The following is a 14,378-nucleotide window of genomic DNA, read 5'->3' as shown; positions in this document are numbered from 1 at the left end:
TCCCCATTGATGAGGTACTCAAAGAAAGCCTGAATGGCAGCACATGAATAAGGGCAGATGAGAGATTAAATTATACTCCAGGGGAGTTGAGGCACCATGGGCAGGCAGTGCAGATTCCGAACATACTCTCTATGGATCCCATATGTAAAGGTGGACAGTTCACTCACGATACTGACACAAAATAAAGATTGAGTTTCTTACCTACTTTGCGTGGCAAACTCATGAGGTAGCTGACAGCTGTTTCTGTGGCAACCATACTTGGGAAATTTGTACACTGCCAATGAAAGCACAGCTCGTCTTCTCTTTATAACTGGTTTCCTCATGGCTGGTGCACTGGTACTGCCCAGTATGGAATGTGTTCAAGGCCAGGTTGGATGGGGCTCTGAGCAACCTGGTCTTGTGCAAAGTGTCCCTGATCATGGCACAGGGGCTGGAACTAGACGATCATTTCCAACCAAACCATGCTATGACCCTGTGATTATTTATCCTCTTGGGAGAGGAGCCTGCAGGCTTACAAATGCCTTCCACAACTGTCTTGAAGGGCACCAGTGTCCTTTTCTTGAACATCCCCCAGCACTGTCATTGCCAACCAAGTTATAACAGTATTTTAATGATTTTTAAAACTAAGGTGAAATTACTAGAAATTATTTATTACAAGTTCTGCTTTCTGACCAGTCACTGAGCACACTCCTCTTTTGCCAGTGTATGGATACAGAGTTTCTAGGTGTTGCAAACATGCAAACCCCAGTGACTTAGGATATCTCCAGGGAAGACAGATAATAGTCTAATTGTTCCAAAATTAGAACTTATACTTTAAATTGCTTGGGGCAGATCCACAATTTATGGAAGCAGATGTGCTTGCATAGGCATCTGTGGGAATTCATGCCAGAGGAGGAACTGGGTCTAGAATCTGATCCATTTTAAAAAGATCCTTAACAACACAGATCTCAGTTTATGTTTCTGGTCATGAAAAAAAAATATGCATTTAATTTTAAACATACATTTAATTTATTGCCATATCAGAAGTAAGCAGGTAACATTTTTTGGGGGTGGGTTTTTTCATTCTGTTTATTCCAAGGAAACTGGGAGGTCATCTTTTCTGGAACCTCCCTCCTCCTGTGCAGGGCTGCTCTTCACTATCTTATAAACAGAGGATAATACTTGGCTTTATGAATGTGACTTTGCCTGATTTTTGAGATACTGACACAATGCATATTTGCAAAAACTGTTCCTTCCTCTGGCCATCTGAATACAGTGTTTGAGAGAATATTTATGTTTGGATATGTGAGATCAAAGACTTAGGCAAACAAAGGCTTCAACAGAAAAATAACAAATAGAAGAAACTTGTAAGAGCTGAACACAGTTGAAAGCACAATGAATATGAGGATAAATACAGGTTCCTGTGCAGCTGCATGCTTAAAGGAAGAGATCAGCCATAGACACAACAGTCAGGCACAAAGGCAGGGTGCTACAACGTGTTTACAAAATCCTATTTACCAGGGAGTGCCTGAAGTAGGATCTTAACAGGGTACTGGGAAAATCTGTGCATAGATGATCTCAGCCAGCACCAGAAAAGGCATTCCTACTGAGGCCTGGAAGGACCCAGAACAAGCCCCAGAGACTGTGTTTTCCCAACCTGTCAGAGCACAGAGCTAGCAGCTGTGTTTGCCAGTGTTCTGGCCAGCACAGCCTTTCCCCTCTGGCACCAGGGGACTGTTACTTTTCAACCTGTTTCTGGCTGACAGGCAAGAGATTTCGAAGGGCCACTTTCCTGCAAGACAAAAGGGCACATGGAGTTACTGAGAGATGATGTCAGTGGATTTGCAGCTAATAGTTGCACGCTGTCTTTTCCCCATGGTGGCTTACCTCTGTCCCAGCAGAGTCTAGTAGCAAGGCAAAGCTGCAATACAAATACAATTGAATCACTTAGGGGAGAAATCTCCCCTAGACCCTTACACAAGTTACAGTGGCCCTCAGCTGCCTCTCAACATAGACACTATTGTTTCATTCTTTCTGAAAAAAATAGCCTAGCTGTTTGATTCTTATATTTTGTTTCCTGTAAAACCCTCCAATTCATTTGCCCAGAATGAAAAAAAACTAAACCAAACCAAACCAAAAACAAAACCCACCCTCCAAAAACCCCCTCCAAAAACAAAAACCCCCAATCAAAAACCAGAGGCAAAAAAAATCTTATTTCCTTTAGTTCTAAATAAATATTTTGGAAGTACATGCCACCCAAACCTGTTCTCTGAGATCTCTACTGGGATAAGTGCTGGTAAGTTGCAGAGGATGGCATAATTTGATAATAAATTATAAAGACATGTAGATAAATGCCTGACTTCATGCACTTTTAAGTTCATAATGATCAGAGATGGACAATACTACGAGAACTCATGTTACAAACAGCAGTAACTGTGTCCACAGAGCAAAATACTGGAAATAAAGGGACAAGGCACACACATGTTGAGAAATCATTACTGAAACTAATGCCAAACACAGCAAATAAGGCATCTTGAAATAAGACACACAGAAAACTTAAAATTAGCAGGAAATGACATATTTCAGGAATTGTATATTTTTCCCATGCAGGATCCCATGCAGGTCACATACCTAGGAGCTATGTGCTTTTCAGGAATCTGTCAGTTTGGTGCCTTGATGCTGATGGTCCTTATCTACACACTGCCCAAATGTCTGGTGGTTCTGGTTTGCAGTTTATAAAAGCAGTTATTCTGAGAGCAACATTTTATTTGTGACCCATTGGGTGATCCACTGTCTTTCCAATTTCCATTGTTTTCCCACTGAAAACCCCTAAAAATGCATTATGTCATTTTTTGAGGAAGAAACTGTAATAGCTCATCTTTTTAATGCATGTTCACTATCTTTTCTTATTGTTTCTCTCAGCAATTTTCTGTTAAATGAAAAACAACAACATAATTCAATTGAACAGATACCACTAAATGCTTATTACTAAATACTCAAATTTTAAAAATTACAATGATTACACAGTTAAGGGTTAGACAGCATACAAACCCTGCAGAATATATGAGAGAAGTGAGGCTGGTTTAGGGCATACACTTACACATGGTCTCCTCAATATTTCATTTGGAAAAATATGGACATGGGATATGTACTTCCACAATAAAGATGGGTGATGAACACATTGTTCTTCAAAAGAGGGTTCAAAACTCTTCTTCCAGAAAGTTCCTATTTTGCCACTCCAGGTAGGATCTGGATCCTAAAGGTGTCTATATGCAGGTAGTTGTCAGGCTGGCAGATGTGACAGAGAGTTAGGATAGCACTTATGGCAAACTAAAACTCTGCAGCAGCAGCAGGATGCTACAAAAATACCCTTTATTATCTGACTCTTGACGGTGTTTCAACTCAGTGAACCCCAGCGACTTCTGGTTTTGGCTTTATTGTGACCATAATAATTGCATTTTTTGACATACTGTGCCTTTATTGAGTGACCTGGTCCTGATGGTGACATGTGGGATAATTCTAAGAAGATGTCTACAACACTTTCAAAGGGTAATGATACCCTATGATGCACAGCAATAAAAAAACCCCAAACCCACAATGTTCTTTCAGACTAAGGGCTTCACTAGCACTGGTGGCAATCCCACTTTGGGAGGGAGGTTACACTGCATGACCAGGAAATCTCTAGACATCTCTTCCAACTGACATTTCTATGATGCTACAGGCCTGGCTTACTCATTCCTACACAACAGAACACCTTTATAATCTCTTCACAAGATCTGTTCCAATCTTGAGTGGAACCTGAAGTCAGTATTTACATTTCTCATTACAGTAATTTCATGATTATAAGCCGCACCATTTTGACTAAAATTTTGGTCCGAACCCAAAGTGCGGCTTATAATCAGGTGCGGCTTATGTATGGACAAAGAACAAAAAGTTGCTGCTTTAGTTTGGAGGACAAGTGGAACTTCTCTTTGAAATGGAGAATGTAAACCCCCTCCCTCCAAATTATTAAAAATTTGAAATCAAGGGGCTTTCAGGCAAAGATATGGGAATTAGGAATAACAGTTCTTTACTAGGGAAATTAAAATAGAAATACAGTACTACAAAGAAACAAACTCCAAACCCTGACAAAGTCAGAGTACAACCTGACACCCCGTCAGGCAGGGTGTTGGTAGCAGTCCCATTAAATGGTGGCTGCATCCTCCTGCAGTGACAGATGTTATTCAGTTGGAGCAGTGCTCCTGTACAAGGTGCAGTTTCCCTCTGGAGGTCCAGTGGTGATGTGGAGAAATCCGGTTTTCCTCTGGAGTCCAGTGGAGAAAGGGGCTCCCTTAGCGTCCCAAAACCTCTGTTTTCATCTTGGTAAGAAATGTTGGGCTCTTCCCCCTGGCTGGAGCAACTTCCAATGGGATGAAGTAATTTTATCAGTCACACAGTGGGACTCAATGGGCCATTAGCAGAAAATGACTGGCTGGAGGAAGGATGGGTTGTGAAAAGATAAAGAACAATGCCCTGCCTGGTTTCAATGGATGGCCCATTAGCAGAATATCTGCCGTTGAGATAAGGATCACTGTCCCCACCCTCAACAGATGGTGATAGAACAGATACCTTTTATCACACTCTGTATTGTAATGTGCGGCTTATAATCAGGTGCGGTTTATGTATGGACAAAGAACCAAAAGTTGCTGGCACCTGGAAGTGCAGTTTATACTCAGTGTGGCTTATAATTGTGAAATTACTGTACCTTTTTTTTTTTTTTTTTTGAGTCTGACTTGGTTCAACAATTCCTCTGCCATGGGGTGTGTCTCTACACTTGTAAAGGGTCCAGCACACGCTCTGTGCCATGCAAATAACAGTGTCTCAAGATGTTGCAACTCTTCTTCAACTGGATCTGATTATATGGAGGCCTTACATGGAGAAATATCTCAACAACTTAAGGAAAAGGGAAGTATGAACTTAAAGCTGATCATATATTTAAGTGGTTTTCAGAACACAGTAACCAAGAAAATAGCAAGTATTGATTTTAACCAGACCCTTATTCCATGAGCAGCAAATTCTTCCTGAATGTAACAATTCATTGTATTTATATGATATCTTGACAAGTTTAAGCTGTTAGGAAATGTGAAGGTGTGCTGCTCCAAATGGAAGGAGATAAAGATGAGCTTGAGGACAAGTCCAGTTCTCTCCACTTCTTTACTCTAGCTCCTTTTCTGCCTTAGCTCCAAATAGTTCTCCCCAAAGCAAACATAAGAGAGAGAGGAGCTGTAAGCAGGGTAAATGGGGGCACTGGTTGCTTTTAACCCTATTTTTTAGTAGAAACAGCACTGGTGAGACAAACCTAGACTTAGAGATTTCACAGATTTACCCAGAAATTGCAGGCAGCAGGGAAAAGGGGGAAAGAAAGGTGGATAATATCAGTGCAGTAGGTGTGTTAGTTAGAAAGCACCTCAGGGGTGTTCAGCTTTGGGGGGCTCTCTTCCATGGTGTTATGGTGAGTACTTATACTGTTAGAACAGCTGCATCAGCAGCAATGCAACAAAAAGGCACAGAATGGGACATTTATATGTCATTTATCCTTTTCACCTAAGAAATTAATTTCAGAACAGAATGAAATAACTGGATGTAATTGAACAGACATCCAGCTTAATACTTGTGTTTGTAACATTTGATAACCATTTTTTTTTTTGGAGAACGTGGTGTTGGAGTCTCAGTTGACTCATTCATTGTGCAAGTATCCACTAGATTTCCAACCACTGAGATTTATTTCTTTTCATTAGAAGTCCACATTATTATTTATATGGTCAAGAACATAAGTAATGTTGGAAAAAAAATAAGTATTAAAGTCTAAGAAAGAATATTCAAATCAATAATAACAAAAGAAAAATATGTAGTACATATTAAAAATGAAAACAATTGTTATAAATATAATGGCCTTAAATGTTTGCTTTTATGTGACAGATGTTTTTAACAAAATGTCTATGTTGGCAGTTGGAGCACACTTATGATTTTAATTTGTGTAATATTCCCTTTTAGTATTGATGTCTATTTACAACATCTGTGAAGGGTCTTTAACCTGAATGTGACAGGGAAAAACTAACAGACTGCTATTGGAACCTTTCCACTGGGTCCATGTAACAGACTATTAACAAAAATCTTAAATAGCTATTCTAATCATCAACAGTAATCTTACACAAATTATATCAGACCCAAAGGACCCGATTAACTTTAAAATGCCTTACAGACCTGAAACATAAATTTTGCTCCTCCTACCTTCTTCTGTAGAGTAAAAATCAGATCATATCACAGGCACTGGGTTTAGCTAGGCACACACAAAATCAGTATGCAAGGCAGGCTGCAGACACACAGGCAGGGTTCCACTTTCATGACAAGGAAAGCACATTTCTGAGTATTAAAATTTAATGTAATCCTCCTTTTTTTTTTTCCTGTTGCTGTTCTATAAATCTCCAACTGGAATTCCCATTCTGTAACAACTCTTTCAAACAGCTGGAACATGGACAACATCCTGGCATGGGGAGGCATTAATATGTCATTGAAGTGATACCACAGATAGAGGCAGATACAGGATTTCTGCTGGAGGAAAGCCAAGTCTTACCAAGATGGTCTCACATAATAGGAAAGTGTAAATGAGAGAACATGAGTTGAGGTTTTTTGCTATTAATTTCTTAATATTTGCACCAAAATTTGAAGTGCTGTTATTGTTATGTCCCAGAGGTCTTTTCCACAGAGTTCTTGCTTGTTCACGCCTTTTAAGTCAGGAGCCAAGATTCCCCCACCTTTTGCCACTTAGGCGCTCTCTTTCTCTCCCCTCCCACACATACCCTTTGTTTGACCCCATCTATACTACAATAACTATTTAATTAACAACAGTTGTTAAATTTGTTTATGGCCTGACCTTGTAAGTTTGGCTGGCCAGTTAAGATGGAGCCAAACTGTTTTATATCTCGGTTACAAAAAAAGCCTAGGTAGAGATCTCAGCTAAAGAGCTTTTTTTAATAAAAACTGAAAACCAAAATGCAACAAAAGAAGGTCATTCCATTTGTATCCCCTGTTGGCCTCATCCACTGAGGCTGTCCAAGCTGCATTATAACCAGGTCCCTGACAACAGAGCCCAACAGCCACTGACTGCTAAGTTTTCTACTTCTCATGCAGTAGAGGAGAAAGGGGGCAGTCCCTTGAAAGTTTTTGTTTAAGGCAAAGCTTTCTATTTAAGGTAAAAAAGCCTTCTTCATCTCTAACCCTGTTTTGCTTGGCATTTGAGTCTAGTTTCTGTAAAGACAGCCCTAGAGTCTCTGACAAATCTGGGTCTCTGCTGGGCTCTGCTTCTGTCTGAGCTGCTGATAAGGTCCCATGGGTAGGAAATTTCTGGTGTTCCTTGCACTTATACCTTCTTTCCCTCTCACTAGACATATTTCACTTCTCTGTTTCTATCTTTTATCTTCCTTTGCCAAAATCCTCCTTATTTCTTGTGGGTTTATTTACAATTGCTCTTTCCTTTTTCTGCTTATTGTCCCTCAGAACTTCCACATTAAATCACTTAAGAGTTAAGCATAGAGGTCTTAGTTTAACAACAACAAAAAATAAAGGTGTTAGCTCCTAAGTGTATTACATGTGGAAATCCTGCGAGGCAGAACTAAGCCTCCACAAGGACTGATAGTGTCCTAGATGTGTTCTATGTAATTCACAAATTATATATTGCACAAATAAACCCAGTCAGCTTTTCCATATTTCTTAGGCTTTCTTCTTTTTCAGAAATATCCAGATAATAGTTTTAGCACCTTAGTATTTTTAATACCTCAGTGGAAATACCTCTCCCTGAGTCCAGGATGGTTCCCCAAGCATTCTGCTGCTTAAGCAAAACTGACTTGTAAAATTTTATTTCAACTCTGTGAAGAAAAATGTGACTGCAGCTGGGTCTAGAGCCAGACCATAGAAGGCTTAGAGAGTATTTTCTTGGTGTAGAAGAAAAGAAGCAAAGCCTGGCTGCAAGTAAAGGAACTCACCCAGGCAGGTTGGTTGTTGGTGGCAAGGAGAACTGCTCTTCCTAGTGCCAATGTCATTGCTCACAGAAGAGAACACAGCACTCCTGTGGGTGCTGTCTATGAAACAAAGCCAGCCCAGGTGACCAGAGATTTGTTAGCACTTTTCACGAAAGCATACGTTGGCCAAATTGGCACTTAATTAAAAAAGGGAAAAAAAAACAAAACAAAAAGAGCATGGATGTACAAACAGGCATTCCATACTGTGAACGTCAAGGTCTTATAGTAAAGTCTTCAGACATTTACTGAAGAAAACTAGGCATTCTTACTCCTAAACAGCTCAATTATTCTGTTGTGCAACTGAGCTTGACACAGGTTTCCTATGATACCTCATCCACTTCCAGTCACACTTATGGTTGAGCCAGCAGAGTGGAACTGCCATCAGAGTTCTCCTCACTCCTGCTTCACCCCAAGATGACGAGAAGGTACAAATCTTCATTTTATAGTGTGTTCTTTGTTATCCAAATGTGCAAAATATTTCAGTTTGAAATCAGTCAGATTTTTTTGACTACAAGGATCCACTGGTTTCTTCTTTTATTCGAATTGACTCATTTCAAATTCTGTTCGTATCCCTTTGGACCAGCAGTTTTCCTGCTCCTTTTGTGTAATGAGCTGTACATGTTCCAAAACAGTTGAAGATAATTAAATCATAAAAGAGTAGATCTCTGATCCACCTGGGTGTCAAGGAAAAATTAAAAACATATTTTGGAGAAAGATTAAGGAATCATCACATCAGCCACTGGTCTGGGTACTTTCAGAAGACACAGGTGTATTAGAAAAGCTGAGTTCAACTGGTGATTCATGGCTTTTCTACAGAAGCTTTTGTTCAAGAAGTTTTCATCTTCTGTTCAACTCACTAACAATGTGCTTAGCAGAATCAGTTCCCGTACCTGAAATGACATTTTGGACTGAACTCTTCTACAATTTTGAATTAAATTGTTCCAGATAGACACAAGATTTGGACTTGCATTCAACTATGCAAAAGAAGTTTTAATGAAACTAAATGAAAATTTATTCTATTTTTGCAGTGTTTTTCTACATTATCTAGAGCAATATTAAAGCACATAAACCACTATATTAAATATACATGCCTCCTAATTGCTATTATGCTTTAAATAGTTTTCCATAATTCCTACAATGGGGCAATCTGCCTGTTTTCCTCTCCTGACCTCCATGGCCAGTTTCAATCAAATTAGAAAGAACAAGGATCAAACTGGAGTCTTACCTTAGGTTTTTAACTTGACCAAACATTTCAGAAAAGTGAAGAATAAGCTCTCCTACGGCAAAGTTTCCCTCTACAGTCAGTGGAGACAGGTGAATACCTTTGGATCTCTCTGAAGGCAGACCTTGTCTGCAAAAATTAGATGCCTAATCTCAGAAAGGCAGCAATGATCTATTGTTAGGGCAGAAATACTGAAATATGGCTGGCTCTCTGGCTTTCTTGAATTTAAGCTCAATTTAGCTGAGGTCCCTCAGCTAGGCAGGCTTGAACCCCTCTCAGGCATCTATAAAACAATGGAGTTTTTCTGGAGGACAGAGGTGCTCAGGCAACTTGCCCTCACCGAGACAGAGACACGGTGAGCTCAGCTATGGCAGGGCCTGGGGGCCAATAGCACACCCCAGCCCTGAGTAAGCTGCAGCATGTGATGAGTCTCAGCTGGCTCAAAAAGTGCAGAGGACCTGAGCAGGGGAGTTGGGGTTATGATGAGGGAGGCTGAAGATCAAAGACAGAATTCCATAAGGAACAATTTGTTCCTTTTAGAATTTGTTTGCATTCATTAGTTCTGCTGCGCACAAAGCAACTTATTCAAGTGTGTCAGTTGCTTTTGTTTACTCTCATAAATGCCAAATGCATTCCAAATTCAACTGTTGGAGTAATGGGTAAGCCTGTCCTTAACCGTACCAATTGCTTTTCCAGGACATCAAATGAAAATCCTCTGTTGTAGGAATATATCTTTTGTGGGTGGATTTGCTGATATTGCAGTCCAAATGCCTAACTCTTACAGGAACAACCATTGCACTGACTCTTGCTTACATTTTTAATCTTTCTTTGGCCGCTGGCCATATTCTAAATAAATGAAACATGCCTGTATTGTTCCATCCAGCAGACAGATGATAAAAGGTCTGTTTCAGACTATGGGCAAGTCAGTCTTCAGCCAGTCATTTCTAAAGATATGGAACAAGTACAGCAGTCTTTAAGTTTAATACAACCCTTTCACATTTTAAATCAATTTACAATCTTTCTTTGTAATCAGTTTGGTTACTTCCCAAATCCAGTACAGGGGATGTTTTATTGCCAATTCTTCATTTCTGGTATGATGTTCTTGATAAGGGTTATGTCAAAGACAACAATCCTTGATCTGTACAGAACCTTTGAAACAGTGTCTCACACAGGTCCTTTGTTTCAATAAAGCTATGGATGGTACATAAACCTTAACAAGTTATTCTTCTAATTATCTGCCTTAAAGGTCACAAGATACTATTAATGGTGTTCCAAGTAACAGGGACCCTTTGCCTCCTAGAATTCCCCTTGAGAACATACTTGGCTGAAATAAAATTTTATGTATATTAACAATATAATCTTTTTTGCAGTGCTCACAAAATAAGACTTACTTGCATTAGTGAAGACACAACACTTCATAAGCCAATACATAATTCAACTGAGAATACTGATTTTCAGTCTGAATTAAAGGTAACCTGAGAGTATAGCTAGTTTCAATATGATTAACACATGCAGCAAGCTAAAAATTCACCAAATACCTAATTAAGATTTATTTTGCACATGAATTCAGGAGACTTTTAAAAGATAAATTCAAAACTGTTGTGAAGTGAGAAGTTTTATATGGTATAGGAGCTGAAACCATTAACTCAGAAACCACTGAAAATCCTAAATTCTTAGGTATATCTTCACATTTCCACAGAAAAGACCCCTTTGTCTTCCTGAAGATTTCTACTGTCAGAAAAAATACATGGTCAAGGATTCCTGCATGCCTGGCTGTCCATTTGGAGCCATGGCCATCACTTTGCCTGGGCTGCTAGTTCTGGGTAAATGGGCACCATGCATGCACCAGTACCTGCACTCATCTGCAGTTACACAATCTATTTCACAAGATGCAGATCTACAGTAAGTTTTCTTTGTGTGTAGGTCTTGTTGTCTCTGGCATTGTGGTGGTACAGTGTCTGGGAAGCTTACTACTTGGCACAGGACTAAGACGAGTTGCAACCAATTAGACAGTACAGATGGTTTCTGGACAGTGTTTGAGGCCATGCTCTAACCTTGCGTATTTTACTTCTCTTGATGGCACTCACAGTTACAGTAAAGAAGCCACAACCAGGAATTATGTAAGAAGCAGAAGACATCTGTGTTCTGCGGGAATTGGCCACTCCAAGAGTGGAAGAACAAGTAACTTAAGTACGTTTCTTCATCTGTGAGGGCAGTGTTTGTATTCTGCATTAAATAAGGTGTCTTGGACTTAAAATTGAGATATCTCAAGCTGCTATAGACCTGCCTGTTCTTTCTACACCCACTCATATCTGTGCATTCTGCTTATAGCTCACCCTGCTTTCATTTGTAGGCAAAGTTCAGCTCTCACACCACCACTACGCAGCCCGCACTTCTGGCCCTGTGGAGGCATTTGTGTGCATGACCACAGATGGGCATAGGCGGATAACCCCTTCTAATATATTTGGGTTTTAGACTAACAACAACAAAACAATGTTCTGAATTCCCCAGTGAAGCTAATTTTCTAATTAATTTGAGTTCCGTAGGTGATTGAATTTTTCTTTGAACTGTAGCATAAGCTCAAGCTCTTGTTAGACATCACATAATCCATGCACATGTTAGCCATTTTTCAAATGCTATTATTCAAAGCTGGGAAGCCTTCAGGAATATTCACACCAACATGTGTTGTGGTTTAACCCCAGCTGGCAGCTGAGCACCATTGCAGCTGCTCACTCACTCCCACCCTGCCAGGTCAGGAGGAGAATCAGGAAATCTTCACAGGCAAAGGTAGAAACAGTTTAATAATTCAAACAAACTAAAATATTAATACTAATAATATTAATTTAATAATAACAATATTCATAATGAAAAAGAAGAGGGAGAGAAAGAAACCCCCCCCCTTCACCCTAAAACCAAGCAATGCTCAGCACATTTGCTCACTACATACTGACTGATGCCCAGCCACTTCCCAAGCAGTGATCTGCTGTTCCGGCCAACTTCCCACAGCTTAAATACTGGCCATGATGTTGTGCTGTATGGAATGCCCCTTTGGCCAGTTTGGGTCAGCTATCCTAACCATGTTTCCCCTCTGGTTCTTGTGCACCTGCTGGCTGGTAAAGCATAGGAAACTGAAAACCCCTTGATTCAGAGTAAGCACTACTTAGCAACAACTAAAACATCAGTGTGTTGTCAACATTGAGATACATTCTCATACCAACTTCAAAACACATCCCTGTGCCAGCAACTCAGAAGAAAATTAGCTCTATCACAGCAGAAAGCATGACAACAAGAATGAATAATTAAGAGAGAGAAATCTTGTCTATGATGTTGATACTCCGCTGCCTTATGGGATTTGAACATCAAAATACTCATGACTAAGATATTTAGAATTTGCGCTTCTTTATCTTTATTAGAAAGGTCACTAATGTCATCTGAAATACCCTAAGGTATCTGACATGTGTGCATGCAACTAGAGTTTATGAGAAAAGACCTATGGGAGACAGTGCCCTACTGGACCAGAAGTAGGTGGCAAGGTGTTCCCACTCTGCAACCAAATTGAGCCTACAGTCAACAAATACCATGAATTTTAGAGAGTTGATGGGCTGTCCAGAGATAGGTATCTGTTTTAGGGGGAGCTGAATGTCACCTGAAAGATGTTTCTTTCCTCAGCCTGGGTGTGCACTCTCCTAAAATATGAACCTGCTTCAAATGTGACTGAAGTCAGTGACCACTTACTGAGGGAGGACTCAGATATGAACACAAATAAACAATATGCTCCTCTAAGCCCCACTTCCTTAGGAGACTGGGCTATAAACACCACTCAGAGTTTCCATAATTATTTTACCGTTGCTGTTGGTTCCCTGTCCCACTCTACTGATGGTAGAGGACAGAGACCTTTTACAGCAGCCCCAATGACAGAAATTCAGTGGGTCTGCTGCAAGACTAAGCCTGGGTTTGAAGTGCACAAATGACCATCACTGGTGCACAAATTGATGATCATTTTTGCTTCCCAGATTGGCACACAGTATTTGCCAGGAAAGAAATAAAGTCTGCATGGAATTATCTCTCTGAAGACAGCATTATAAACAGTTACGTTCCTTGAGATTCCACCTGGTGGGTTTTCTGCAAGAGCATAAGTGTATTACTTTAGACTTATATGTCTGAAATCAGAAGTCAACTATTTTAAGTTTCTTAATTAACCATAAGGGACCTCTGTAGTGCTGTCTTCGTTGTTGCTGGATAAAATAATTATGAATGTGTTGCTTTAATAGTATAATTGTTGTTAGCATACAGCAGGGAAGGAAAAAGGGCAGAAATAAAACCATTAATCACACAGTGGTTGTACAGAGAGAACTCCTCAGAGAGAAGAAATAGAAACATCATGGATCAACAGAAATTATAGATGTTTAAAGATGTTTGAGGAGAAGAATAAGTAGCATTTTCTGAACTATATGGATAGTATCCTAGGATTAACAGTACTTTAGGATACACTAGGATAAATAGAATTCTCACAAATGTCTGAAAAATTCAGACTTCCATTCCTCAGTATCAAAGGAATGTGGCCTCAATAGAACAATACACAAACATATCCATATACATATTTTTAATAGAAGATATCTATATATCTATGTATCGATATAGATATTTAAACAGTTGTGTCAGTATACACAGTAATGGTTGTGTCAGTATATAGCCATATGTACAGTGTATGTATCCATGTATATAAACTGTGGTAGAAAGCTATTGTTAACATTTTTTACCTTACAGATATTACATTTCTAACCATTGATACTCTGAAAGGGAAATTGCAGCATCAAGACTGTCAAAGTACTTTTGGCTAAAAATAATAACAACATCAACAATAATACCAGGAAAGATAACAGTAACAATGTCATCACACAGCACTTACAAGGTTCACTGTAACATTGAATCTCAAATGTTAACCTTCTTTCTTACCAACCTGGATAGTTTGTTTCATAACTTTGACTCACGCTCTGCTTTTCAAGCGAACATTTGCTTTCTGAGTGTCCTAATGGGGCTGAGAAATTTGTTGAAATACATAGTAAAGGAAGGCAGGGTTAATATGGCTACTATAATATTTTTGATGCAACAACTTCTAA

The sequence above is a fragment of the Catharus ustulatus genome, chromosome 2, assembly GCF_009819885.2.
Source record: "Catharus ustulatus isolate bCatUst1 chromosome 2, bCatUst1.pri.v2, whole genome shotgun sequence".
Classification (NCBI taxonomy): domain Eukaryota; kingdom Metazoa; phylum Chordata; class Aves; order Passeriformes; family Turdidae; genus Catharus; species Catharus ustulatus.
The sequence above is the reverse complement of the archived record's forward strand: the minus strand, read 5'-3'. Positions refer to the sequence as shown.